At 45.0% G+C, this 27948-nt stretch overlaps 1 long non-coding RNA gene across 1 annotated transcript; it reads right to left on the reverse strand.

The window, feature by feature from the left end:
- Window positions 1-13215: 13215 nt before the first annotated feature.
- LOC120409107 lies at window positions 13216-18090 on the reverse strand. Its single transcript, XR_005601127.1, has 3 exons — window positions 18045-18090; window positions 15968-16099; window positions 13216-14733 (listed from the first exon to the last, which is right to left on the reverse strand). It is a non-coding gene; the product is annotated as an uncharacterized LOC120409107 (long non-coding RNA).
- Between the last annotated feature and the right edge of the window lie 9858 nt (window positions 18091-27948).

A 27948-nucleotide genomic window follows, 5' to 3' on the forward strand; every position in this document is an offset into this window, starting at 1 on the left:
CACAAATATATTTCCCTAACATGGAATAAGTACCAGTCATGGGGCTATTCTGATCTCACTAATGCTTTTATAGCTATGTAATTATAATTCATTTGACTAGGTACAGCCCCTGGGACATAATTATCATGTTTCCAAGGGGATCCTGCAAAAAGAAAGTCTGTCAACAACATGAGCACTTTATAAAACACTGCTCCATTTCAATCTCATTTAATATCATCATTGTCTTTTAAATGCCTAGAAGTTTGATGTAATTTTAAATCTTTTTAATGTTGCAGTGGAGTAGAACTGTGACATAGGGCAGAGGCCCTGGTTTTGAGCTGCACTATCTTGGCAGGTGGGGATCAAATGTGACTTTAAGTTGGCTTTGCACCTCTGAACTCTGGGTCTGGCCCCTGGTATAAATTAGAGCAGAGCAGAGACTGCTCCAGCTTAGGGCAGTTTCCCCCTGTCGACTGCTGTGCAGGTACAGACTAGTCAGGGGGCAGAGTGCTCTGGACATACCTCCTTTTACAAACACATCTGGTCTCTAAGCATTGCTCTGGACATACCCCTGCTCCAGCAAGGGGGAGAGCCTAAAGTCATTGTGCCAGCCCTATGGCGTTGGGGGAATTCCCAGCTGGGGGGAATTTAGTTGCTTTCAGGTCCCTTTACAGCACAAAAGAGAGAGACAGAGGGGCTTGCAAATAGCTCATAATTGGGACCTAAATGTTAAACAGATGGGACCAGGTTGTGGGTGTAAAATGGCAGGGCAATAGCACAAGGAGCTCTCCTGTGCACATCTGCACGAGAGGGAGCTACAATCCTAGCATTTGCACACTCAGAGCACAAGTGAGCAGGACTCATGGATCTGCTTCTGGTGCTAGCCCCTCTAAAAGGGGGTGGGCTCTAGGCCCTTCTCCCTTCTTTACAAGTGACTGAACAAGGGTCAATGGAAGGTGGAGCACACAGTACACCCTTAGGAAAAGTGCAGTAGGGAATGCCGTTGGTTTGCACTCAACCAGTGTGCCCAGATAGCCAGAATGTATGTCTGTACTAAGGCATCCTGTATGCCTCTGGGAACCATCCCTGTGGTGATAATGCTCAGTGAGAGTGTTTTCCTTGCCATAGCTGCTCATTAAGAAAAAGCAAAAACAAACCAAAACATTCTGTGCTCTACTTGTTCTAATGCTAAGGAAAAGGATTCAACTATTCAGAGATGCTATCGATGTCCAACTACGAATTCCTATTCCTAGAGTGAAAAGATACAAAATACTTTCTTTGTGCTGAATTTAAGACCTTGATTTTACTCTACAAAGGCATCAGTGAGTCAGGACCAGCTACAATAGGGACCACCTCATTTCTATCCACATGACTCCTAGACACCTACACTCTTTGGGACAGAGCCACTGAGAAGGCCTAGTATGAAGGTTCTGACACAATGGTGAGGATCAATTCACACAAGTAGTCCTTTGTGCTCACTAACATGCACTAGGATTACACAGTCTAGATCTAAACATTTTCAATTAAGGGCACTTGACTTTGGAACGAGCTACTGGAGGTGATAAGGTTAAGCCAAAACCTGGCTGTTTTCATAACATACCAGAAAAGTGTGCCAAAGCCTTCCTGTCCTGACAGAAGAGGTGCCAACACACACATAATGTTAGAAAAGATTCCTGGAGCCTTGGAAATCTGAAGAGCAGAATTCACTGGGAAATCCATTTTAGATAATGCTTTGTGGAACTAAATGGCCTTTTCAGAATTAGACATCACAGTGATAAGTGCTGTAGGAAAGCCTGCCAGAGGTATAAGTAAATAGCTGAGGAGATGAACTAAAATATTCCTTACAATTATTTATTAATACTGGATAATGAGACAAAACTCTTGTTGGAATGAGTAGAAATGATCACATTGAAACCTCATGATTTGGCCCTTTAGTTTTATAGCTTAGTAGATAGACACTTTACCTATCTGTTTACATGGATTTACCTTTATCCACCTTCACTAATTCATGTTCAACCAACACTGCAATGAAACCTATAAATGAAATTTCACCCAAGTCATACTAATCAGACAGGAAGTCTGATGATCATAGTGGCCCCTTCTGGCCTTAAAAATTGATGAACAATAATATTTTGGATTTTTGCAAATTAAGGGGAGAAGCATCATAATGTAGATCTAACTGCAATCATGTCCATATTTTCTACTCTAGCGCTTGAGCCACTCTCAGGACACTTGCCACAGGACAGGGGGCAAAGTGTATGTAAAAAGGAAAGAAAGAATTGAAAAGGATGGATTGATCTCAAGGTCCAATTGTGGGCTATACTGCATCATCATCTACCTAGAGAAACCCAGGGAATGGCCAGAGAGGTCGGAAAACTCAGTGAGGTTCATTTTGTAGCATTTCCTTCCTGCTAACCTAAACATCTCCTTGTGAAACTTCCCTCTGGCAGTTACCCAAAGAATTCACCATTTTACCCACTGACTCAGATGAACCCAGGCAAATAATTCATTCTCTTAGGAAATATATGTAAGAAAACAATTACAGAGAAAAAGCAGCTTTTGTCTTCATTGTTCTAGCCACAGAGTAACAACAAATAGTGCAGCAACAAAACTGATAGTAAAATAAAGGCCTAGTATATGGGCAAAACAAACAGACAAAAAAACCCCCAAACAAACAGGAATGCATTCTTGGGCTGCATGTGTGTGTATGCGTGTGTGTGTGTGGGGGGGAGGGAGGTTAAATAAAAAGACTCAGAGCTAGTCTACACTGGCAACGCTAAAGCTCTGCCTTGGCAGTGCTTTAACGTAGCTTATGTGGTCGCGGCGCAGCGCTGGGAGAGAGCGCTCTCAGAGCTCTAAAAAACCCACCTCCACAAGGGGCATAGCTACCAGTGCTCAGGAGGGTGTTTTTTTCGCACCTGAGCGAGAAAAGTGCAGCGCTGTAAATTGCCAGTATAGACAAGCCCTCATTTAGTTTAATGACTCCTCAAATATTAAAGACAGATCACCAGCTGGTGTAAATCAGCATAACTCCAATGAAGAAAACACAGAGCATTGCATATGCCTCTGTGACTTATCTGATCATATTGTAGCTCAGTCAGAGATTATTTGTCCCATCATGCAAATTTATAAAGCATTCCAGAATATCTGCCCTTTCCCACACTCTCAGTCACAAGCGCTAAATACAGCAACAGTATTTGGGCAACCAGAACTTTCAGCAGCTACTGTTTATATTTAGTCTTGGCATTTTATATAAATTGCTTTCATTTCAGTAAATTGGACTTGGGCTTGAAAAAACAAAGTACAGTAATGCAATGGTGTATAAAGCTCTGCCATCCTAATATGACATGGCATCTTGGCAAAGTATCTCCTCATTAGCAATGTTTTGGCCAACTCAGTTCTTGCTTTCTGCATCAAGGCAGGAAATGTCAGATAGATAATACTTTTGTTTTGGGAATCTGGCCTCATTATCATTGGGAAGGTTGGTGCAATTTTTGCTAGCTACTAGTGTGCAGCTAGAGATCTTGAAAATTTAGCCAGTGGCCCATTTCTGATAGACTGCTTTTGAATTTGCTCAGGGATGGAGAAAGTGGTTCTGATCAGAAAAGGACAGCCATTGGATACAGATGATCAGAAATAATTCTAAGAACCTACCCAGCACTTTTATTCAACCCCATTGTAAATTGCAAATGAAATGGATGGATATTTTCAGCTGGATGGTTTTCTTGCATATACAGCACTGTGCGTGGAGCTAACATTTAATTATACCTCTGGAGTAAAAACATCTGAAAATAGCCCCAAACTGTAATTAGACTCCAGGTAGAGGAGAGTGTTTCCAGGGATAATAATCTATTACAGGCTAAAAGGAGGTATATGAGGTCTACGCCCAAAAATAATTTTTTCCAAACAAAACTTGAGAAAAATCCATCTGGCCATTTCTAAGTTACAAAACTTCTTTCAAATCTGTGCAGATAAAATATCTTTCTCTGTTGTTGTTAATTACATTTATATTCCAGTAGCACCTAAAGGTCCCAGTCAGGATTGGGATCCAGTGCTCTCTAGTCAACATCACAATACATGATCCTGTTCCATAAAGCTTACAATACAAGGGCTCCATTCGGCACTTGGATCCTTACGCCTGTGCAAAGACCCATTGAAGTCAATGGGGGTACTACAAGGCAAAAAGTTCTGTCTAGATGGTTCCAACTGCAGGATCTGGGGCTTTAGAAATCTTTTCAGAGGTATAATTAAAAATAGCATGTGATTTTAAAAGAATTGTGTGGGCAACAGTTCTGGTTTAAGGTTTATTAATTTTTTTCCATTACAACTGTTGAGTCACTTTAATTAAAAACAAAAATAAACCATTGTGCTAGTGGGGACAGGGCCGCCCAGAGGATTCAGGGGGCCTGGGGCAAAGTGGGGGAGCTGTGGCGCTTGTACTCACCTGGTGGCGGTCCGGGTCTTCGGTGGCATTTCGGCGGCGGGGGGCCCTTCAGTAACTCTGCGTCTTCGGCAGCACTGAAGGGCCCACCGCCGCCGAAATGCCAGCCGAAGACCCGGACCGTAGCTGGGCCAGGGCTTGCGGGGCCCCTGCGGGGCCCGGGGCAAATTGCCCCACTTGCCGCTCGCCCGCCCACCCCCGGGTGGCCCTGAGCAGGGAAACTTTTGATCAAAAGAAATTAAAGTTTTTTCCATATATATCCTTACTACATACTGCAGTCACAGTCTATCAGGTCCCTAAATTATGAAGGCTTTATACAAACAGAACACAGCCCCAAAGGCGCCATTTATGGTCTGTCTGGTGGATGATATTTACTGTCTTTCTAAAATTAGTTATTTTTCTAAAATGTGCATTCATCTAAGATAGCCCATACCAACTCCTACGGTAAATATGCATGTCAGCACTTTCCATAAAAAATATGCCCTCAAAAATAAATGGCGATAGAGAAAACTTATTGGTAAGCAACGCTAAAGTGGTGACCAATCAACAGAAGCCAGCACATTCTCATTTAAAACTGAAACTTCATAATTAATGGCCAATTATGCCTAGACCCAGGATGGAGAGGAGATTATTTTAGATAGAATCAGTGCTCCAGTACTCCTGAAGAAACATGGAGCTCCATGTGGTATGTTGCAGTTAATATCATGGCATAATGCCAAGTATGTACACAAACTGAATATGGTGCAACATAAAGAAAAAACTAAATGTAACAAGTCACATATTGGAGCTAATTAATGTCCTGTGCTATCCATAGGGATGATGCCTCTAAATTTAAATGCTCTTTAGACAGGGTGGCCTGCTCCATAATTGTCCATTTTAAAATCTTAAATTTCTGCAGTTTATAACTTGATGGGTAAATTCAAGTAGCTACGAGAAAGCTCATAACACCTCCATTAGGGTCAAATTTAATGCAAAGAGAATGAGTGCTGGGAGGCTTGCTTTTGCTGCTCCCAGCGAAATCAATGAGGGTTTGGCCACTGATTTTAGTGGGAGCAGAATCAGACTTTAGGAAATGAAAGCTGAGAAGGGGAGGAGCATTTACAGTTCTAGAAGTCCTTGTGTTAGCCTTAAAAGGGTTAAAGAAATTAGATCCAGCATTTCCCCTGAAATAGAAAATCAACATCAGATTTAGCTGCTGTACAATAAGCTGTTGGCACTGATTCTCAGTCTACAATGCAAGTTCTTCTTTTCCAACAGTATTTACTATACTTGGTTTCTAAGGTCTCTTTCTTCACAGATTTTGCAATGCAATGAGATCTCTCAAAGGTACCATTTTACTTTAATGTTATTAAATTCCTGCTACTGGTCAGCTTTCCTTTTCTGGCATTTTAGGACATGAAGTTTAATGTGTTTTAATTCTGGAAGTGCTCTAGCATGCAGCTAAGTGTGTTATTTTTAACAATTAGGAAAAGCTTCCCATGGACTATTATACTATATTGCTGCAGGGCCAAATTCAAGTCAACTGCATTTAATTGGAAACATTCAGTAGGGACTGTACAATATCATATGCCATTATTTGGTATAGAGCGCAGCAATGGTACTTCTTAAAGAGCTCTTGTCACCTGTATTTCAGAAGCTGCTTTCTCCTCGGCAGTGAGAGTCCTCTGATTATCAGGACTCTGCATAGTGGCAAAGGTTGAAGAGGTTAAATCAGAGAAGGTTTTAGAAATTACCTTACTGTAGTATGTGACAGAGAGCCCCGTGTTTTTCCTTCCTTCCTTCCTTCCTTCCTAAATTAAAGACATACATGGCAGGCTGCTTGCCAAATGAAGGGCCAAATCAGCAAGACATTCCATCATCGACAGTTTATGATGAAATAAATTATCAGAATCCTGAAGGGAGCATAGGCTTTGTAGAAAAATCTTCCAAAAAAAGAGAATATGGTTAGAACGTCACATTTCAAGGCAACAAGTAGCAATCACTGACAAGCCAAATGTTCATATACTAAATGCAAATGCACACAGCACTCTTGAGTAATATTACGTCATTAGATAACTCTGATAATTACTTTACACACTTGCATTTAGTTTTTGCTTCTTTTTTTTTCATTTTGTTTGAATCCAGAAATTGGAATTTGCCTAGTTAATTTCAATTTTGTTGTTTCTCAGACCTGTACTTGCATTAGCATCTTCCTCTGCTTTTTGTCATTCTCACTGGGTTTTTGACTTACCTTCTCTCTGTATAGCCAGATAGGAGCTTGTGAGCAGGATGCTAATCTACAGAGCTGTAACCACTGGCTGAACTGATGTTTTGAACTGGACAATGTTCAGAAATTAGAACATTCAGAAACATCATAAATTACCTTTTTGCTAAATTGGCCCTAAATGCCTAGTTAAGAATATATTTCAAATAGTGTGGATCTTAACACATTTTCTGATTTGTGTCCATTTTCCAAAACATTCAAATCATAGTGGCTGGTTGTGTTTGCAGGCACACACAAACACAAACAAAAATGTGGGTACAAGTATTCAGCTGAACACAAAAATGTGGAGTTTGCATGTGCAAGTGCCACCACATGCACTTCCTTCCACCTACAAGTTGTATACACTGGCATTTGCACATGCAAAATCATTATTTGTGTGCTAAGTTGGAATTGCTTATTCACATGGATAGTTTCACCTGCATGTGAATGTACATGTTCATATGTATCTTATGCAGGCACAAGTCAGCTTTACTGTTTGAATAGTTGGCCCTCAGTTATTAATTCTTAGGGTAGTTAGTGCACATTCACTAAGTGCTATTTGATGATTTAAAAGCATACTTAATCCTTACCATTCCATTTTATATTTGTGTAAGAGGCTTCCAGGTAACAAAAGACATCACACAGCTTCCATTGCTAAAAAGCCAACCCTGTGCTTCTCTCCAGCTTGCCTGGCAGACGCTACTACTGCTGTCTACACCCTATAGGGCCTGAGTTTCCGTTTAGTCACAGCAGCATGACTATCTTACACAGACACTGTTAAGCCAAGTTCTGAGGGTCTGACCCCTGCTGACTGAGCCATTAAAAGTCCAGTTGGTGGCGCAGCCGGGCTAAGACAGGCTCCCTGCCTGTCCTGGCTCTGTGCAGCTCCTGGAAGTGACCAGCATTTCCCTCCAGCTCCTAGGTGGAGGTGTGGCCATAGGGGCTCCACATGCTGCTCCCACCCCAAGCACCAGCTCTGCAGCGCCCATTGGCCAGGAATGGGGGCAGCACAAAGAGCCGCCTGGGCCACACCTCCGCCTAGGAGCCGGAGGGAAATGCCAGTCACTTCTGGGAGCTGCCTGAAGTAAGCACCACTGGGAGCTCACACCCCAGAACCCTCTCACACACCCAAACTCCTGTATGTTTGGAAAGTGCTTATAGCACACTGTCAGCATTACCACAGTCTACATAGTACTACAATATTAATTATTTAAATCTTTTTTTGACACAATTGCTGCAAAACTGGTTGCTAGGAATATTGCTGTATTCATGAGAGAGAAAAATCAGTTCTGTTTCACCTCAAGCTTTCCAGGTCAAATGAGGGGACTCTAAATATTAAAATCATCACCTAATAGGCAAGCTCTTCAGTTTCCCCATCAGTTACTGACTCATCTCCCTGCAAAGCCAGATATATTGCACAGGCTTCATAGATAATACAGAGTCACCGGCTGGATTATTTTCTGGAGGTGGGAACTCTTAGATCATACCATAGAGAAAGTTGCTGAGCTCATGAAACGTTAGATATAAAATGAGCTCCTGCTCATATCAGATTGTTGCCTATTTACAGTAACTGGATCTAGTCCAAATCCCCTAGCAACTACGCTGCTGCAATGGTATGCTAGACCAAATCTGGCTAGAAAGGACACTACATTCCACTCCAACCCCCCCACTCACAAACACTTGCTGCTGACAACGGATTCAAGTCACCGTTTTTTAGCACACCTGGTTTTTTCCTCTCTTTTCCTTTCCCTCTTGTTCTCTATGCTTCCTAAAAAATCTGTCAAACTTTAAAGCGCTGCTGTTTATTTAACTCCACCCTCTTCATCTCTTTCCCCTCAACTAGTTTTGTTATGACTGTTTCCCTTCAAGTTTGCATTTCCCCCTCACTCCCGCTTCTGTCTACTTTTCTCTGAGCTCATTTAATATGGTTTTCCATCCACAGTGTCCCCTCCCCCACATATGGGTTATTTTCTTCCCTTGACTTTATTTTGCTTCCATTCCCTGATAACCTTCTTCCAGCTCCCCCACTCCCCCGACTGGCCTGGGCTGCCTCCTTTTATCTGTTCTTCACTTGGAGCACGTGCAGCAGAGAAGAGGGGGTGTGGCCTCCTGGGCTTACAATGATTGGTCTGCCCCTAGCAGCAAAGTGCAGGGCTGGTACACCCATCACACCCTCTCCTCCTCAAGTCCGGACTGGATGGCGGTCCCCCCTCACCTCCTACCTGGGAAAAGAAGTCCACATTTGCATGGGTTCGGCCCGGGCGGTGAAGTACCTCAAAATTGTAGGGTTGGAGGGCAAGGTACTATCTCATAATCCTGACATTAGTGTCTTTCATAAAATGGAACCAGGAGTCCCCTTGCCCATGGTCTTTGCTTTGTTTCCACCAGTGGCCAGTTCCCCCATTCTCGCATGACCTCCCCAAACCAGCACCAGTCATGACCGAGAACTGCGGGGTACGCTAGTTTTTTGGCCAGGCCAACCCAGCATGTCTCATCGTGCCCATCCACCTTCAGTTTCACCTTGGTGGCGGGGTAGGGTTGTACATCCCCGTGGATGCACTGGAGGTATATAGGGGCCTCTGTCCGGTCTAGTGACTTCACAATATCAGCCTGTATGAGGGTTTGGCTTCAACCTGAGTCAATAAGATTGGCTACTAGAGTGCCACTGATCTACATAGCGACTATCAGTTTCAGTGAGCTTCTTTGCCAGGCCTGAGAACCTGCTACCCAGACCTGGCCATAATTACAGTCCATGAAAGGGCAGTCACATTTGAAGTGTCCCTCCTGGCTGCACTCATAACATTGACCTTTCAATACATCTCCTTCTGAGTTCAGCGGCATTGGCACAGACCCCCCAGGTAGGGATCTCTTCCTTGCAGGGTCGCCCGCTAGGTCTCCGCGTAACACCTGGGTGGGAAGTTGACCCTCATAGGCCTAGCCTACTCTGAGGTCCTTCTTCCTCTGATTTGGGCAGTTTTTCACTTGGGTCCCTCCTGCGGTCCCCGGGGCTCCTTGGTTTAGGCCAGGGCCAGGGCCCTTCTGCGGCCAAGTAATCTTCCATCAAGGTCTCAGTGAGAGGCCTTGGCTGGTGAACCCATTCCTTCCCCCCTAGGGGGAGGGTCTGCGTAAACTGCTCCAGTACGATAGCCTCTGCCGCTTGAGTGCCAACTTCTCGGATTCCCACCAACTCCAGCAGTAATCCTGGAGTTGCTGAACCACTGCCCGAGGTCATGCTCCTGGGGAATACCTCTCCCATTGAAACCGCTGATGGAATATTCTGGGGCTCACCCTGGTTTGGTCTAAGATGGCAGCCTTCACTTTGGCGTAGTCAAGGGCTTCTGTAGGGTCTAAGTTCTGGTAGGCTGTCTGTGTGGGTCCGGTTAGCTATGGGGCCACTAGAGTAGCCCAGTGTTCTGGAGACCAGTGGGACACCATGGCAAGCCATTTGAACATGACCAAAGAGGCGTCGGGGTCCTCCCTGGGTCCCATTTTGGCCAGCCTCACCTGTAACCCAGTAAGGGTGTTCTCCGAGCCTTAGCTCACCCCGAAAGGTCTGGGTGGTCCCTGCGGCTGCAGGAGTGCCTCCATCTGCTGAACTAGCCATTCTTGCTGGGATTGGTGTTGTGCGGCTAGCTCCCTAATTAGCTGCTGCTGCTGCTGCTCTTGGTGTTGGGCCAGCTGTTGTTGTTGTTGGGCAGCCATTTGCTATAGTAGCTGGGCTTGTTGTTGCTGGGTAGCCTGCTGCTGTTGGCTTTCTAGCATCCATTTTAATATCTTGTCTATGTCCATGTTGTCTGTGGGATTCTCACACGTAGCTCTCCTCAGATTAGTCTTCTTATCAGGACCTGACCACTACCCATATGCTCCACCACGTGTGACGGGCAGGGCCTTGCTGGTCGAGCTGGGGCGCCCCCGTCAGTCCAGTATGGGATGGCCCGCTCCACCACTCAGTCCTTGGAATTAGCGGGTGATTTCTGCTAACTGTGACGCGGCCCCTGGACAGGGTCACCTAAATGGGTAATCTGTGTATTCTGGGTGGCAAAACCACCAAACAATCTGTTGCCCCACAGCCTCCTGGTGGGGCAGGCGATAGTTATTAGCAGCAATTAGGCTGCAGCCCCAGGGCAGGGTGAGGTAAGTGACAGTCTGTAGCTCTGCAGCCCCCTGGCCAGGCCAAAGCAACAAGCAGGCTGCAGCCCCTGGATGGAGCAAAGTAAACAAGCAGTCTATAGCCCTGCAGCCTTCTGGCTGGGGCAGCAAACAATAAAACAGTCTGAGGAGTTAGCCCCATGGTCAGGGTGAAGCAGCAAACAGGCTGCAGCCCCTGGGTGGGGCAAGGCAAGTGAACAATCAGTCTATAGGCCTCATGTCTCTCTGGGATGGGGCGTAGTTCAGGCAGCTTCCTCAGCAGATGGCAGCTCGGCTTCCACAGCGGTCTCCGCAGCCGGCAGGTAGTCCAGGTCCCTGGGCTTTACTGCCAGGGGTGCTGCAGATACCTCTGCAGGAGCCAGCAGTGTGCTCCCTCCCTCCATCGTCCTCCTCCCACCCCTCCTCAGCCCCGACTGGCCTGGGCTGCCTCCTTTTATCTGAGTTCTCCACTTGGAGCATGTGCAGCAGGGAAGAGGGGGTATGGCCTCCTGAGCCCACAATGTTTGTTCAGCCCCTGGCCCAGTGCGGGGCTGGTACATGCTGTCACATACTGCTTGTAATTAGCATTGAACAATAATTATTTGATTTCTGGAAGGAGTTACATGCATAGCATCCAAAAAGATGGCAGCATTAGTACAGTCTTGGAATACAGTCCCATTGGAAGATCATTGCAGGGGCAATCAGGGGCTATTGGAGATTCAGGGAGACAGTGAGGAGTGGGAAGGTACTCAGCTGAACAGGAACAAAATGATTGCATTTGTTTGCAAACCAGTCCTTGCTTTTTCAGAGGTAGTTCTCATCCATGATTATGCTCAGTTGTTACTCTATGGGTGACTTTGCAATCAGATTTAATTCTGCTATGTGACTTTGTTAATGACATCTGAAATGCTGCATCTTGAAACAGAGTTGGATTATGCCTCATAACATTCCTGTGAGTTTGTTTGTCTGTTTATAAACAGGATGTCATGATCAGGGCATGGGTGGTCAGAAAAGGGGGTCAGGAATCAAGCTGGGTCAGATACCAGGAGGTCAGAGTGTGAGGCAGATCAGAGGGCAAAACCGAGTCAGATGTTAGGAGGTAGGCAGGGTCATGATACCAGGAGATCAGCAGCAGACAGTAGGATCAGGTATTGCAAGGGAAGCAGGCCTAGGCAGGGAGAACCCAGTTGCATGGACAACTTCCTGTTCCTGTGCTAGATTTAAGTAGAAGCTGTGAACCAATCAGGACCTCCAGCATTCCGTAAGTCAGATTCTAGGACTGGAGTCCTGTGTCAGATTTCAGCTCCTGTTCTGGCAACTGTTAGCTGGTCACTGGCTTGGCAGGTTGGAACTTACTAGTGCTGAAGAGCCTTGGAGACCAGCGTTCAAGACCTGAGGTTCCTGACATCACCCCCTCCGCAAGCGGCACCCTCAGGGTGACATGGAGCCAGGTTTTTCAGGGTGATTCCTCCAGAATGCTTGTGGCAGGGCATGTATCTTTTCCACAGGTACCCAAGTGCGCTCCTCAGGACCATATCTCTCCCACTCAACAAGATACCAGAGCCTGCCACGTTTATATTTAGAATCCAGGATTTTATGAATCAGGTGGTCCTGTACCTGTACTGGTGTAGGAGGTGTCTGGGTCCTGTGAGGAAAAGGGTTTTCTGTGTAGGGTTTCAAAAGTTATACATGAAACCCTAGGTGAATCTTCAGAGAGCTGATCATTGTACTGGAGATGTCAGCTTCTACAATGAAGGCTTGTGAGACAGCTGGATGAGACAGTATGGGTGATGTAGTAAAGATGAGTTTCAGCTGATTGAAGGCATGCTGGGCCTTAGGAGACCAATGGAACTGGGCATTTTTCTGGAGGAGAGTGGTGAGGGGGATCAATTTGTTTTGAAAAATATCAGGATAAATAGTTGATAATAATTGGTGAACTCCAGGAGGCATTGCAGGACATATACTGTGTGTGGAGTCAGCCAATCTTGGATATCTTGGAGCTTGCATGGGTCCATCTGGATCCCTTTTGGGGATAAGATGAAGCCCAAGAACTCTCTGGAGGTCTGATCCAAGGCACACTTCTCAAGTTTGGCATAAAGGCCATGCTGCTGTAAGCGTTCCAGGACTGTGTGAGACATGAGTGGTATGCTATTTCGGTCAGCCAGAGCAGATCAGTATGTCATCTAGGTAGACTGTTAGGACCACATCTTGGACCACATCATTTATAAAATGTTTGAAGGTGACTGGGGCATTGGTCAACCTGAAAGGCATTACGAGATATTCATAGTGGCCATACCGGCTTCGGAAGGCGGTCTTCCACTCATCCCCCTCCCTGAATTGCATGAGGTTGTATGCCCCTGGAGGGCCAACTTAGTAAACATACAGGCACCCCCCATGCTATCCAGCAACTCAGGAAATAGGGGTAGTGTGTAATGATTCCTGATATTGATTACTGTGCACTGAGTCAGATAACTGTAAAGTCAGAGATCGTCTTTCTTCTTGACAAAAAGTACTGGTGCATCAGCCAGTGACATTGTCTTGTGGATACACCCTCAAGCCAGGTTCTCCTGAAGGTACTCAGAGTGCTCTCAGCTCAGGTTCTGACATTACATAAATTCATCTGAACGGTATTTTTGCTCCTGGCTGCAGTTCAATTGGGTAGTCATAGTCCCCATACAGAGGTAGAGTTTCCTCATTCTTTTCAAAAACATCAGTGTAGTCTTGGTATTTTGAGTGGAGTTCAGTTGTTGCTTCAGTGAAAGGTTCTGCCTGGATAGCCACCCCAATCTGAGCCACTCCAGGTTCGGATGCTGGGACTGGAGCTACTGGTCCCCAACAGTACTGTCTACAAAACTGTGATGGAAAACAGACTTCCTGTGCTTGTCACCAGATGAGCAGATTGTGGAGGGACAGCAAGGAGATACCAAGGATCAGGGGAAAACATGGAGAATGGATCACACCAACGTGTAATATTTTTCAGTACCCCTCAGTCACAGCCTCCAGGGAAGTTGTTTTCTCTGTGGCTGGACCAGAAGACAAAAGGGGGAACTGTCAATAGTCTCTATAAGGTCAGGAGTGGCCTTGCATTGTAGGGGAATCTGCAGGATCTGGGCTGCCGCTGCATCAATGAAGCAGTCAGCTGCTCCTGAGTTGTTGAGGGCTGGGAGGACAGGATTTTGCAGGGACACCCCAAGTATGTGCAACTGGACTGGCACATGCAAGTGGGGTTCCAGATGTGTTCCAGACAAGACTGAAGTGTGGGGGAGCTCTTGTCCCTGATTCCTTGGCATTCCTATGAGGCAGACAGAGATAAAGTGACCTGACTCATCACAGTAGAAGCAGAGATGGCACTGGTGTTATCATTACTTTTCTACAGAGGTGATCCATTGACAGTCCACATCCAGCTGCATTGGCTCAATGGGAGGTAGTTGTGAACCTGGATTGGAGGATTGCAAGAACCCCATTTTTTCCTCCCTTTGTTTCTGTAACCAATTGTCTATATGGATGACGAGATCCATGAGGGCATCCAGACTCATGGGCATCTCTACCTGGATTAATTCATCTTTAACTTCTTCTTGAAGACCCCATGGGAACTGGCACGTGTGTCACCTTGTTCCTGTCTGTATCAGTGGTGAGGCAGCAGAATTGTGTAGCATACGAGGCTATGGTGCCCTGCCCTTGTAAGAACTTCCTTAGGACAGCCTCTGACATTTGAACTTGGTGCAGATCATCAAATACCACCAACATGCCTTGGATGAAGACCTCCCAGGTCGACAGTACCGGACTGTGACACTCCAAGCAGGGGAAGGCCCAGTCTAATGCATCAGACTGATAACCGGGCTCACCTTTGCATGATCAGTAGTATAGAACTGAGGGTGCATTGTGAACAAGAGATGGCACCATAGGCACTGACTCCGTGGGCGCTCTGGGGCTGGAGTAACCACTGAAAAAAAAATAGTGAGTGCTCAGCACCCACCGACAGTCCCGCTGATCAGTGCCTCCCCTTTCCCTCCCCCAGCCCTCCTGCCCACTGGCGGACCCTGCTGATCAGTGCCTCCCCCTCCTTCCCAGTGCCTACCGCCCGCTGTGACCAGCTGTTCAGCGGCATGAAGGAGATGCTGGAGGGCAGGAAGAGGTGAGGGAAGGGGTGGAACGGGGCAGGACGAGGGTGGGGATTTAGGGGAATGGGGTTTAGTGGGCGCAGGGCCTGGGGAAGAGTGGGGTTCCAGCACCTCCCGGGAACTGTGGAAGTTGGTGCCTCTGAGTGGCACTGGTTTGTAAAACCATAGAGTCGCTGGTGATTGCTATTAAACCATTCTGGCAGATGTATCGGGGAACAGGGCTGCACGAAATGTGTCTGGAGTATGTTGTTTTCAGCAAGCAACTGTGTGACTTGCTCCTGAGGTCAGCTGGATGACCCAGGCCTGCAGGACTTGGCTGTCTGCCTGAAGGTGGATAGCTCATTCATATGTGCCTGGTGCTCCTGATGGGTTAGCCAGGTCCATTCTATTGGCATTGGGCCCATTTCTGTGGCCTACACCGTCCATGCAAGTTGTCATGATAGGGACATAGGCAGTGGTCATGGGATGGGAGTCAGGCCATGGTCAGGGGTCAGGTACCAGGAGGTCAGAGTCTGAGGGAGGTCAGAGGGCAAAACCAAGAGTCAGGAGGCAGGCAGGGTCAGAATACCAGGAGACAAGGAGCAGGTATTACAGGGGAAGCAGGCCACCTGAGCAGGGAGAACCCACTTGCATGGACAACTTCCTGTTCCTGTGCTGGGTTTAAATAGACGCTGTGAATCAGTCAGGACCCCAGCATCCCACCAGTCAGATTCTGGGATGGGAGTCCTCTGTCAGCTCCTATTCTGGCAACTGTTAGCAGGTCACTGGGTAGCAGGTTGGAATTTACTAGAGCTGAGGAGCCCTGGAGACTATGGTTCAGGACCTGTGGTCCCTGACACATGACAATGGACACAAAGAATATTAAGCAACTCCCCCAGTGTCAACAGTGATGTCTGTGGCAGCACATGAATTAGAAGGTCTCCTGCCTTTAGGGTTGCAAATTTTGGTTGGACATATTCCTGGAGGTTTCATCACACAACATAAATCTTTAATTAAAGGTTAATATTTAATTCCTGGAGCCCCCAGGACAATCCTGCAGGGTCTTAATATACTCACTGAACCATAAGATGTCCCGTTGAAGCTTCCTTCATTATTGTTACTCTTATGTCTTTCACTGTTGGAGTCTTCATCCCACTACTGTTATGGCAGCATGTAACAGTTTGTTCACTCATTTGGGTGCACCAACAGCTAGAAATCATGACACTTAGCACAACAGACTAAGACAGAACAGACTTTACCGGTGATATGCTCTATTTCTAAATAAAACTTAAGAAATGCTTATTGTCAGCTATGATTAAGAGCTAACTGCTTATATATTGAGATGAATGGAAATTATAGCAACAACAGTGCCTTCTAGTGACTTCCAGTAATGCTTCAACCCTGCAATTTGCCACCGATTTTGGTAGTCACCAATGGGGCAGCAGTGTCAGAAAGAAGACTGGCCATCAGGGAGAAGAAAAAGCTTCTCTTCCTCCCTTCAAACAGTGCTAGAGAACCACAAAAGCAAACATTAGCCGGACTGCAAGGTGAGGAAATGTTTATTTCTGCCCCAACAAAAGCCTTAGGTGAAAGTAGGGGAAAGGCAACAGCCCCAGTTGATGTCTCATTTAATCCATCCAGCCATCAATAAACCTACAGGTCAGAGAGCTACTGGAAATGAATCCTTTTTTGCTTCATCAATACAGTGTTCATGTGCATGAATGAGACTTTCCTGCCTATGGAAATTGCCTTTAAATTTATACCAAACATTTGGAGAAAGAGTATTTGGCATTTTTGGGAACCAGTGTAATTTTGTTGTCACTGCTATGCCCTAAAACATCTTGTTATATCTATACAGTTATTTAAGATGACATTTATAGCGTTTGTTAAACCCCAAACCTCTCTGGTTTCTCTTATCTCTAGTGCTCTGCAGAATTATTTACTTTGGCAGATTCTCTTCACTAAATAGGACCATGTTCATAAACATGTTCTATCACTAAGTTGTCCTTAGGCTTCAGCGGTCTGTTTGGGCATAGCAGCTCCTATGAGCTACTACATGACATTTTAGGATATGGAAACATACAATACAAAAGCACGAAGCCCCTAATCTACTGATGCCTCCTGCAGTAGAAAACATTTGATCATATGAGATGCATTCACTTAGCTGTATCATGTGTCAGAAAAATAAGGCTCAGGCCAAGTTCAACAGGTTAAAGTTACAGATTTGCCTAGGCTGTATGCTACCTAAAGACATCTAACAATGAAGGACAAAATACCCAACAGAACTCAGATTTGTATGTCTCTGACTGCCTATTAAATGCATCACTTAAGACCTCAATAAATCATCAAGTCCAACCTCCTGCAATGTGGCAGGACCAAGTAAAGATAGACCATCTGTGACAGGTGTTTGTCCAACTTGTTTTTAAAAGCTTCCAATGATGGGTACTCCACAACCTCCCTTGGAAGCCTATTCCAGAGCTTAACTACCCTTATAGTTAGAAAGCTTTTCCTAATATCAAACCTAAATCTCCCTTGCTGCAGATTAAGCCAATTACTGCTTGTCCTTCCTTCAGTGGAGATAGAGAACAATTGATCACCGTCACTTTTATAACAGCCCTTAACATACTGGAAGACTGTTATCAGGTCACCCATGAGGCTTCTTTTCTCAAGACTAAACATGCCCAGTTTTAACCTCTCTCAGAGGTCAGGTTTTCCAAACCTTTTATAATTTTTGTTGCTCTCCTGGACTTTTTCCAATTTTTCCACAGCTGTCCCTAAATTTGGTACTGTGACAAAGTTCCTCCTCTACCTTGGTGGGTCCTGCACTTATTGGCGAATTTGCTCGCCTCAGTGATCTTCCCCTCTGGTGGAACCCACAGTCCAAGTCAACTCCTCCTGTGTCTGATCAGGAATTGGGAGGTTGGGGGGGGGGAACCTGGGCCCACCCTCTATTCCGGGTTCCAGCCTAGGGCCCTATGACTGCAGCTGTCTATAGTGCCTCCTATAACAGTTGCATGACAGCTACAACTCCCTGGGCTACTTCCCCATGGTCTCCTCCAAACATCTTCTTTATCCTCACCACAGGACCTTCCTCCTGGTGTCTGATAATGCTTGTACTCCGGAGTCCTCCAGCAGCACACCCTCACATTCTCACCTCCTTGCACCTCTTGCTCCCAGTTCCTCACACGCACTTCCTCTCCTCTGGCTCCTCCTGGCCTGACTGGAGTGAGCCCTTTTACAGCATCAGAGGGACCTAATTAGAGTCAGGTGCTTAACAGCCTCACCTGACTCTTAGCAGGTTAATTGGAGTCAGGTGTTCTCATTAGCCTGGAGCAGCCCCTGCTCTGGTCACTCAGGGAACAGAAAACTGCTTATTCAGTGGCCAGTATATCTCCCTTCGACTACTCTGCTGTTCCCTACTGGCCTGGGTCTATCACAGTACCCAGAATTGGACACAGTACTCCAGTTAAGACCTTACAAGTGCTCCATGGGAACCAGAATAAACTTCAACATCTCACTATGGCCCTGATTCCAAGGTATTAAACACATGAAGCTCTTTAAGTCTGTGAGTAGTCCTGACTTCAATGAGACTGAAGCATGTGTGTATGGTTAAGTACCTTGCTGAATGGGGACCTATTCAGGTAAACCTGAATATCATAGTGTTAGTATTTTTGTTCATGTTTTTAGTTTGAGAACCCCTGGACCTATGTACTCAAACAGCATGCATATCCTAGTTCATTATACCACTGGGACAACAGCCAATGTACATGGGATGTTACACATAAACAGCATCTACGGGGGGCCATTTAAGGGGACACACTTATTTTGCTGCATTTAAATCATTAGATGATTTTTGGGTCATTGAGTTCTGCAAATACCTTTATTTCTGGCTGTAGTAAGTATGTTGCCACCATAGAATGGACTGTTATATGGTTTGGCATGTTTCTCACTTAGTTGAAATGCAGAACATCTTCCCCATTCCTTTCTCAGACCTGGCTAGATTTATGTGCAGTAAGTGCTACAGTTTGTGTCCATCTCCTTCTTGTGTGCTATATTTGCTCAGTGGCATTGTGGTGTCAAAGTCATATTCTGGCTCATGTATCACACAATGAACATTCTGTGTTTTCACAGCTTCCAGTTATAGAGCCACAGCTAAAACCCTTTAGCCACATGAAGGACATTTTCAGAATACCAAATGTGCAGCCGGCGACAGACCAGACAAAATGGTAAGATACAGGACATTACTGGTTAAGAGGAAAGAAGAGAGATGTTGGTGAAAGAAGATTCTTGGCTTTTCAGAGCTATGTTAAATACATGTTAATTTGTGGCAAGAAGAAAAGGTAACATTTTTAGAAGCCTGAGTCCCTTGGCTTCCCTAAGTCCCTAACATTTTTTCCTATAAAAATCTTTCGACTTAAGTTGTAATCTCCCAGCAGGTGAAGAAATTAAGATAAAAAAGTAGTTTGTCATTTCCATCTCCTATTATATATTATTCCTTTTCAGAACAAGAAGAATAAAATATTTTAAAACAAATTGACCCCAAGCTTGCAATTGGAACCTTGCAGGAAGAACCTTGTGTTCATACAGAACCCGAATTTATTTCAATGGGACTCCGGGGGCATAGGCATGTTCCCACATAAATCATACTAGAGGGTCTCAACCTATGTTTGCAATTCTTTGGGCTATTTTAGGGCTGGCCCTTTAATTAGCAAGTGTCAGAGCTCAGAAACAGCCAGTACCCAGACCTACATTCTAATAGTGCTTCTCTGAAGCTAATATCTTGTTTGCTAGAATCTCAATTTTTATTATAAAAAGTCTCTAGCTGGTATGTTTGTGCAGAAAACTTCAAAAGTGTGAAGTAAGTGTAAACAATACAGAGATGAGCCTGCAGGGAACCTGGAATAACAGCAATGAGAGGTGAGAAATACTTATTCATCTCAGGGAGGGGTTAACTCAGCTACCCAGTGGATGGCGCTGTACCTGTTAGCAGGAACTACTTCAATCCTCCTCATGTAAGAAAGGAGAGGGAAGGTCACAGATCCACACAATTTACTGTAGATGACATCTAGGAGACACCACCACTTATTTTTTTACCCCGATCAAGAAGGAGCAAAGTCCAAGAAGCCTAGCAGAGCCCACGGGCATACTGAAGCCAGCTCAGAAAAGCACCACCTTCTTTTTTTTAACCTCAGCCTGACCTTTGGGGCCCTTCAATCTGAGGGGCCCTTTGACTGCACAATTTTGGGTATCCTGGACATAATACAGAATCAGAACAATAGCTCAAACAAAGAGGGATTCAGCTAAAAGGAATTTTTTTTCTCTCACATCACATCACACACTTATGAGCAAATCCAAGAAAAAAATGGGTGAAAAAAGTAAAAAATTACTTCTTAATCAGTTCAACCCATTTCATTGACGAGCACTACACTACTGTACTTTTAGCTAGCATTCAAGAAAGAGTTTCATATTGTGGGGGAAAAGTGAGTCAATTCTATTATTTGATTAAAATACATATTGCATTTAATAATACCCAGGAAGAGGCAATTGAAAATTAGGGCAATAGAAAACTTCTCTTTAACCTTCAGTTGTTTGCTAACATTTGGCGGGCTAGAAATATATATTGACTCTTAATAGTTAACTTGAGTTTATACATCAGAAAGAAATGAAAAAGTCTATTAAAGGTCAGTTAAAATTTAACATTACTTTTTACTACACGATTGCAATCTCTGAATCAATGTCCAGAGTAAAGTAGGAGTTGTCAGTGTAACTAACCTGATTTGAGAATGGTAACCTTTGAAAAATTGCCAATATAAATGGTCTTGTCTGATAAAAGTCTGCCTTGATCATGATGAAATATCTTGGGAAATTGCTTGGATCTGATTCACAAACCATTTTTGCCTTCTTTGAGCACGTGTTAGCTAAAAAGTTAACATGTCTATTGAAATAAGTCACGGACTTCAAGTATTTTCATAACTACATTTTCCATGTTTTAGTTAAAGAAGTTTACTCCAATATTAAGTTCATTACTAATTGTCTATGTGAAGTGTATAAAAACAGGGAGCTCAGAATGGCTCTGAATAATTGGTAACAGAATATTTGCTCAGTAAGTCTTCACTTACTGCTTAAAATATTTTTTGGATCATTACTTCAAGTATCTTATGAGCACATTTTGTACTATAGACATAAAAATAGCTTGGAAATTTAATTAGACTGGTTTACTGGGATTGGAAAATAACTAATTTTCACTTCATACATATTTACAAGAAAAATAGATATTTTCAAATGTATTTACAAATTTGATTCTGAAAAAGATCTTCATGAAAACAAAAATGCAACCATTTCTAAACGACCATACTAAGCTTTCTTATTGTTTAGCTTCTTTGTTTTATTTACCATATTAAGCAGTTCTTACTCTGACAGGCTATGACATTCCTTTTCTCAAAAACCAAAAAGTAGAGCAGTAAAATATTCTGTATAGCTCCAATTCAGCAAGCACTTAAGCATGTGCTTTAAGTACATGTTGAAGGGCTTTACTGAACTGGGGCCTAATGGGTACTTTTCTTTAGGGATGAGAGGAAGAAAATAAGACTCTACAGTGGTGACAGTTACCTGCCCAGGTTTCAAAGCCACATATAACCAAATTACTGGAAATTTACACAGTTTCTGTATCAGTTTATGGATTTTTGGATCCCATATTTTTCTTTCCATCCTTTGGCTATACAGAGAAAGGGTTAAACAAACATTTTTCTTTGTCTAGAACAATGTTTTCTGATCTTTGGAAAGCTACATGCCCTCCCCACGCCCCTCTTTTCAGGAGAATGAGACTAATTGCACCCCTCTTTTTTTTCTTTTTTACTGAAAGCTGAGATACTGCAGAACAATGTAGAGAGCTGCCTGCACCCCCTTAGCTAGCCTTTTGAATCCCACTAGTGAGTGCTGTGCACATTTTGGGAAACACTGCTCTAGGGTATCTGCTCAAAAATGCAACCCCCAGTTGGGGTTTCGATCTACTGCCAATGCTTTACCAGAGTATTTGTAGCCATTTTCAATATGAACCTTCTCTTTAGCCATATGCTTCTTTTACATGGGCACTGTTTCTCCTATGATTCTATTAGTGAAATCTTATCACCTCCACTCTTTTAGGTCTGATTATCACAATATTTCAAAGACATCTGACTGAAATGCTTTTCTATCGTTAGAGGCTGGAGACTGAGGCCTGGTCTACACTAGGCGTTTAAATCGGTTTTAGGAGCGTAAAACCGATTTAACGCCACAACCGTCCACACTAGGAGGCACCTTATATCGATTTTAATGGCTCTTTAAATCGGTTTCTGTACTCCTGCCCGACGAGAGGAGTAGCGCTAATATCAGTATTAACATATCGGAATAGGGTTAGTGTGGCCGCAATCGACGGTATTGGCCTCCGGGAGCTATCCCACAGTGCACCACTGACCGCTCTGGACAGCATTCTCAACTCGGATGCACTGGCCAGGTAGACAGGAAAAGCCCCGCAAACTTTTGAAATTCATTTCCTGCTTCGACAGTGTGGAGAGCTCATCATCACAGGTGACCACGCACAGCTCATCAGCACAGTTAACAATGCTGTCTCCTGAGAATCGAAAAAGAGCCCCAGCATGGACCGCTCAGGAGGTAATGGATCTGATCGCTATATGGGGAGATGATTCAGTGCTAACAGAACTGCGTTCCAAAAGACGAAATGAAAAAGTATTTGAAAGAATTTCTAAGGCTATGACGGATAAAGGCCACAGCAGGGACTCCGTGCACTGCAGAGTGAAAGTTAAGGAGCTCAGACAAGCCTACCAGAAAACCAAAGAAGCAAACGGAAGGTCCGGGGCAGGTCGAAAAACATGCCGCTTCTATGCTGAGCTGCATGGAATTTTAGGGGGCTGCGCCACAAGTACCCCACCCCTGACCGTGGATTCCGAGGTGGGGGTTGTAATCTCTGCCATGTCTGAGGATTATGCAGACGGGGAAGATGAAGAGGAAGAAGAAGAGGAAGACCTCGCAGAGAGCACACAGCACTCCATGAACCCCAGCAGCCAGGAGCTTTTTATCACCCTGACGGAATTACCCTGCTCCCAGCCCTCACAAGCAACTATTCCAGAGAATGACGCCCTGGAAGGGAGCTCTGGTGAGTGTACCTTTGCAAATAGCAAACAGTGTTTTTTAAGCAAGCCTTTTTTAATGATTGATTTGCCCAGAGGACTTGGGATGCATTCGCAGACAGTATAGTTACTTAGAAAAGTTTGTTAACATGTCCGGGATTGAGAGGAAATCCTCCAGGGACATCTCGATGAAGCGCTCCTGTAGGTACTCCAGAAGCCTTTGCAGAAGGTTTCTGGGCAAGGCATCCTTGTTCCGCCCACCATGGTAGGACACTTTACCATGCCATGCATGTAGCAAGTAATCAGGTATCATTGCGTGGCAAAGCATCGCAGCGTATGGTCCCGGGGACTGCTGGCATTCAAGAAGCATCCGCTCTTTATCTTGTTCTGTTATCCTCAGCAAAGTGATATCGTTCAGGATAACCTGGTTAAAAATCAGGAATTTAAGTAAGGGGGGTGGCCATTTTTCTACTGGTTTAGTGGAATGCAGCAGCTTAAAAAAGACACTTTCCTGCACGTAGCGAAGCGGGGGGAGGGGAGGAGTGAAATGCCAAACAGATGATCTTTTCTGTTTGGTCACCGGTGGGTGGGGGGGAGGGGGAAGGTTGTTGATTAGCAGGGAGCTAGCGTGGTATTAGCCATGCGTTGGGGGGGAGGGGTAAATCACTGAGACAGTGGCTTACCATGGCCGCATGCAAGCTGAATTCTGATGCCTGGACCTGATGTGTCTGTGAGATCTGTAAACCCAGAGCTGCAAGCGGTCACTATTAAGATGAAAAATGCGACCTTGTAGGGAAATCACATGTGCTAGGTGAATAGTGATGTTCACTGTGAAACAGTATAACCATTGTTCTGTAAAATGTATCTTTCTAAATATTTATCTCCCTCATGCAGCTGCAAATTTTTTCAAGCGTCCCTCCTCCATCCCAAAGGCTAGCACAGATAAGGCGGAGGAAAAAGAAGACGCGAGATGAGATGTTCTCGGATATTATGGAAGTTACACGCAATGAAAGAGCTCATCTGAATGAGTGGAAGGACGTGGTTTCAAATTACAGGAAAGAGGCCAGTGAACGTGAGGACAGGAGGGACAACCGAGATGAGAGGTGGCGACAGGAAGACCGGCAGGAAAATCAGCGGTGGCGGCAGGAAGATCAGCGGTGGCGGGATGCAACTCTGGGGCTGCTGCGTGATCAAACTGACATGCTCCGGTGTCTTGTGGAGCTTCAGGAACGGCAGCAGGATCACAGAGTGCCGCTGCAGCCCCTGTATAACCACCCTCCCCCCTCACCATGTTCCTTAGCCTCCTCACCCAGACGTGTAAGAACGCGTGGGGGGAGGCTCCGTGCACCCGCCCACTCCACCCCCGTGGACAGCCCAACCAGAAGGATGCCGTTACTCTGAATTTTTTTTAATGGCCTTCTCCATCCCTCCTTTCCTCCTCCCAAAGCACACCCTTACTTCTCTCCCTCTTTTTATAATGAATCAATAAAGAATTCATGCTTTTTAAATATAAGTGACTTTATTTGCATAAGTAAGCTGTACTCGAAGGGGGAGGGGGAGTTGCTTACAGGGACTGAGTCAATCAAGGGGGTTGGGTGTTCATCAACAAACACAGCAGTCACACTGTACCCTGGCCATTGATGAAGCTCGTTTTCAAAGCTTCTCTGATGCACACCGCTTCCTGGTGTGCTCTTCTAATCTCCCTGGTGTCTGGCTGTGCGTAATCAGCGGCCAGGTGATTTGCCTCAGCCTCCCACCCCGCCATAAAGGTCTCCCCCTTACTCTCACAGAGATTATGGAGAATACAGCAAGCAGCAATAACATAGGGGACATTGGTTTGGCTGAGGTCTGAGCGAGTCAGTAATGTGCGCCAGCGAGCCTTTAAACGGCCAAATGCACATTCCACCACCATTCTGCACTTGCTCAGCCTGTAATTGAACAGATCCTGACCACTGTCCAGGCTGCCTGTGTATGGCTTCATGAGCCATGGCATCAAGGGGTAGGCTGGGTCCCCCAGGATAACGACAGGCATTTCAACATCCCCAACTGTTATTTTCTGGTCTGGGAAGTAAGTCCCTTGCTGCAGCCGTTTAAACAGAGTAGTGCTTCTGAATACGCGAGCGTCATGAACCCTCCCTGGCCATCCCACGTGGATGTTTGTGAAACGTCCCTTGTGATCCACCAGTGCTTGCAGCACCATTGAAAAGTACCCCTTCCGGTTTACGTACTGGGTGCCCTGGTGCTGCGGTGCCAAGATAGGGATATGGGTTCCATCTATCGCCCCACAGTTAGGGAATCCCATTGCAGCAAAGCCATCCACTATGGCCTGCACGTTTCCCAGAGTCACAACCTTCGTAGCAGCAGCTTAGTGATTGCTTTGGCTACTTGCATCACAGCAGCCCCCACAGTAGATTTTCCAACTCCAAATTGATTCCCGACTGACCGGTAGCTGTCTGGCGTTGCAAGCTTCCACAGGGCTATCGCCACTCGCTTCTCTACTGTGAGGGCTGCTCTCATCTTGGTATTATGGCGTTTCAGGGCAGGGGCAAGCAAGTCACAAAGTTCCATGAAAGTGCCCTTACGCATGCGAAAGTTTCGCAGCCACTGGGAATCGTCCCACACCTGCAACACAATGCGGTCCCACCAGTCAGTGCTTGTTTCCCGGGCCCAAAATTGGCGTTCAATGGATAGAATCTGCCCCATTACCATCAGGATCTCCAAAGCGCAGGGGCCCGCGGTTTGAGAGAATTCTGTGTCCACGTCCTCATCACTGTCATCGCCGCGCTGCCGTATCCGCCTCTTACTCACCTCGGTTCGAAGGTCCTGGTTCAGCATATACTGCACGAGAGTGTGCGAGGTGTTTAAAACATCCACGATTGCGGTATGGAGCTGAGCAGGGTCCATGCTTGCTGTGCTATGGCGTCTGCACGGTTCACCAAGCAAAGCAAAAAAGGCGCGAAACGGTTGTCTGCCGCTGTCAGGGAGGGAGGGAGGGGTTAGGCTGTACCCAGAACCACCCGCGACAATGATTTTTGCCCCATCAGGCACTGGGATCTCAACCCGGAAATGCCAAGGGGCGGGGGAGGCTGCGGGAACTATGGGATAGCTACGGGATAGCTACCCACAGTGCAATGCTCCAGAAATCGACGCTAGCCTCGGACCATGGACGCACACCACCGATTTAATGTGTTTAGTGTGGCCGCGTGCACTTGATTTTATAAAATCTGTTTTACAAAACCGGTTTATGCAAATTCGGAATAGTCCCGTAGTGTAGACGTACCCTAAGGGTAGGGATCACAGAATCAAAAGCATGTTTCTTTCCTTACTTTATAAGCTGCCAACAGAACTAAAGGAGAGTCTGTAACAGGGAGTAGGAAATCATATGGGGCAACAGAGTATACCCTGGTGGAAAATGCTACTTCACTGCATAAAGTTAGCTCACATGAGACACATGGAAGGAAACAGCTGGCTTTTGTTGCTTTCTTTGCAAAAAAGGACTTGATTCATTCCAAGTTAATAGGATGAAATTCACTACAGTGTAGAGGATCTGTGCAGGGCTTTGCACCACTTAAACACCACTTAGATCTTTGAAGTTGGGTTTAAGTAATGCACAGGGCTCTCTGCATTGCAGTGAATTTCAGCCATAGTTCTTAATTTGTAGAGCAGATTGGGGCATACAAAGCAAACTATTGAAGAATCTGTGAAATGTTCTAACTGTCCAAAGTGTGGTAGCAAACAGGTAAGTTCAGCAGTGTGTATAAACTCTGATTTGGTAATAGAAAATGCACGGAGCTGAGCGAAGGCATGTGAGAAAGTGGTGTCTGATGAGTGGTAAGCCTTTGTTGTAGCTTCTGCAGCACACATGCTATTTTAAGCAGGAAGCAGTGATCACTTTTGAGGGTTCCAGCACATTTCCAGTTATATTAGAAGCACTGCTATATAGTCAAGGAGTGCTGTGTGGTATATGATCAACACACAAGCTACAATAAAACACTACATTATCTTTATATAGTTTGAATTTTAGTCAACTTCCTTTTAGCTTCTGTCACTGATTCCCTGATACTCTCTTATAACATATTAAGTTCCCGCCTATTCAACACTGCAATGGCTTGTTTCACTATGAGTTCCATATTTCAGCACATTTTCCCAGATACCATTATAGGTTACCATAAATATACTATTGTGCCATGAGGGAATGAAATGGAAATGCACTGACTTTTAATGAAAAATAAAAAGTTAAAATAGTCAAAATCCAAGGTTTTCTTTCAAGCATTCAAACTTGTTTAAATGCAAGCTTACAGAAAATGAAACTATAAGATGGCCTTCCTTTTGTCACATCATCTGTCAACCAAGGGCTGTGGTAAAATATTGGGAACATTTGTTAATGACAGCCTTACTGTCAGCTAATTCTTAGAAGGGTTTATTTTGTTTTTCACATCTCAGTGGACATATTTTAGAAATTAAACATATTACATGCAGTCATTTTGCAACTGTTCTCATTTATAAAAACTGACCAAGCAATGCTTATAACATTCACCACCTTCACAATATCAGAATAATTCACATTCAGATTAATTAAATTAATTATTTTCTGCTATTTTTCTTTAGCAGATGTTAAATGTGACGGTTAATGCTTTCCTAAATGCTAGCACCCAAACTTACATGTACAATGAAGCAGAAGCAGACAGTTAGTAGAGCGCTCATTTGTGAATCCTCACGCAAATATTATCAACCAATATTTACATTACAGTGGCACACCCTGTTAGATTAGGTGCTATGCAGAGCACCTCCCTAGCAAACTCCAGGATTTGTATTTTGTATCAGTGTAAATGTTCCAGATATAGAACATAGACTATATGGGGCTTGATCCAACTCCCTGGGATGTCAATGAGAATCTCTCCATTGGTTTTAATGGGAATTGGATCAGGGCTT

The sequence above is a fragment of the Mauremys reevesii genome, linkage group 7, assembly GCF_016161935.1.
Source record: "Mauremys reevesii isolate NIE-2019 linkage group 7, ASM1616193v1, whole genome shotgun sequence".
Classification (NCBI taxonomy): Eukaryota; Metazoa; Chordata; order Testudines; family Geoemydidae; genus Mauremys; species Mauremys reevesii.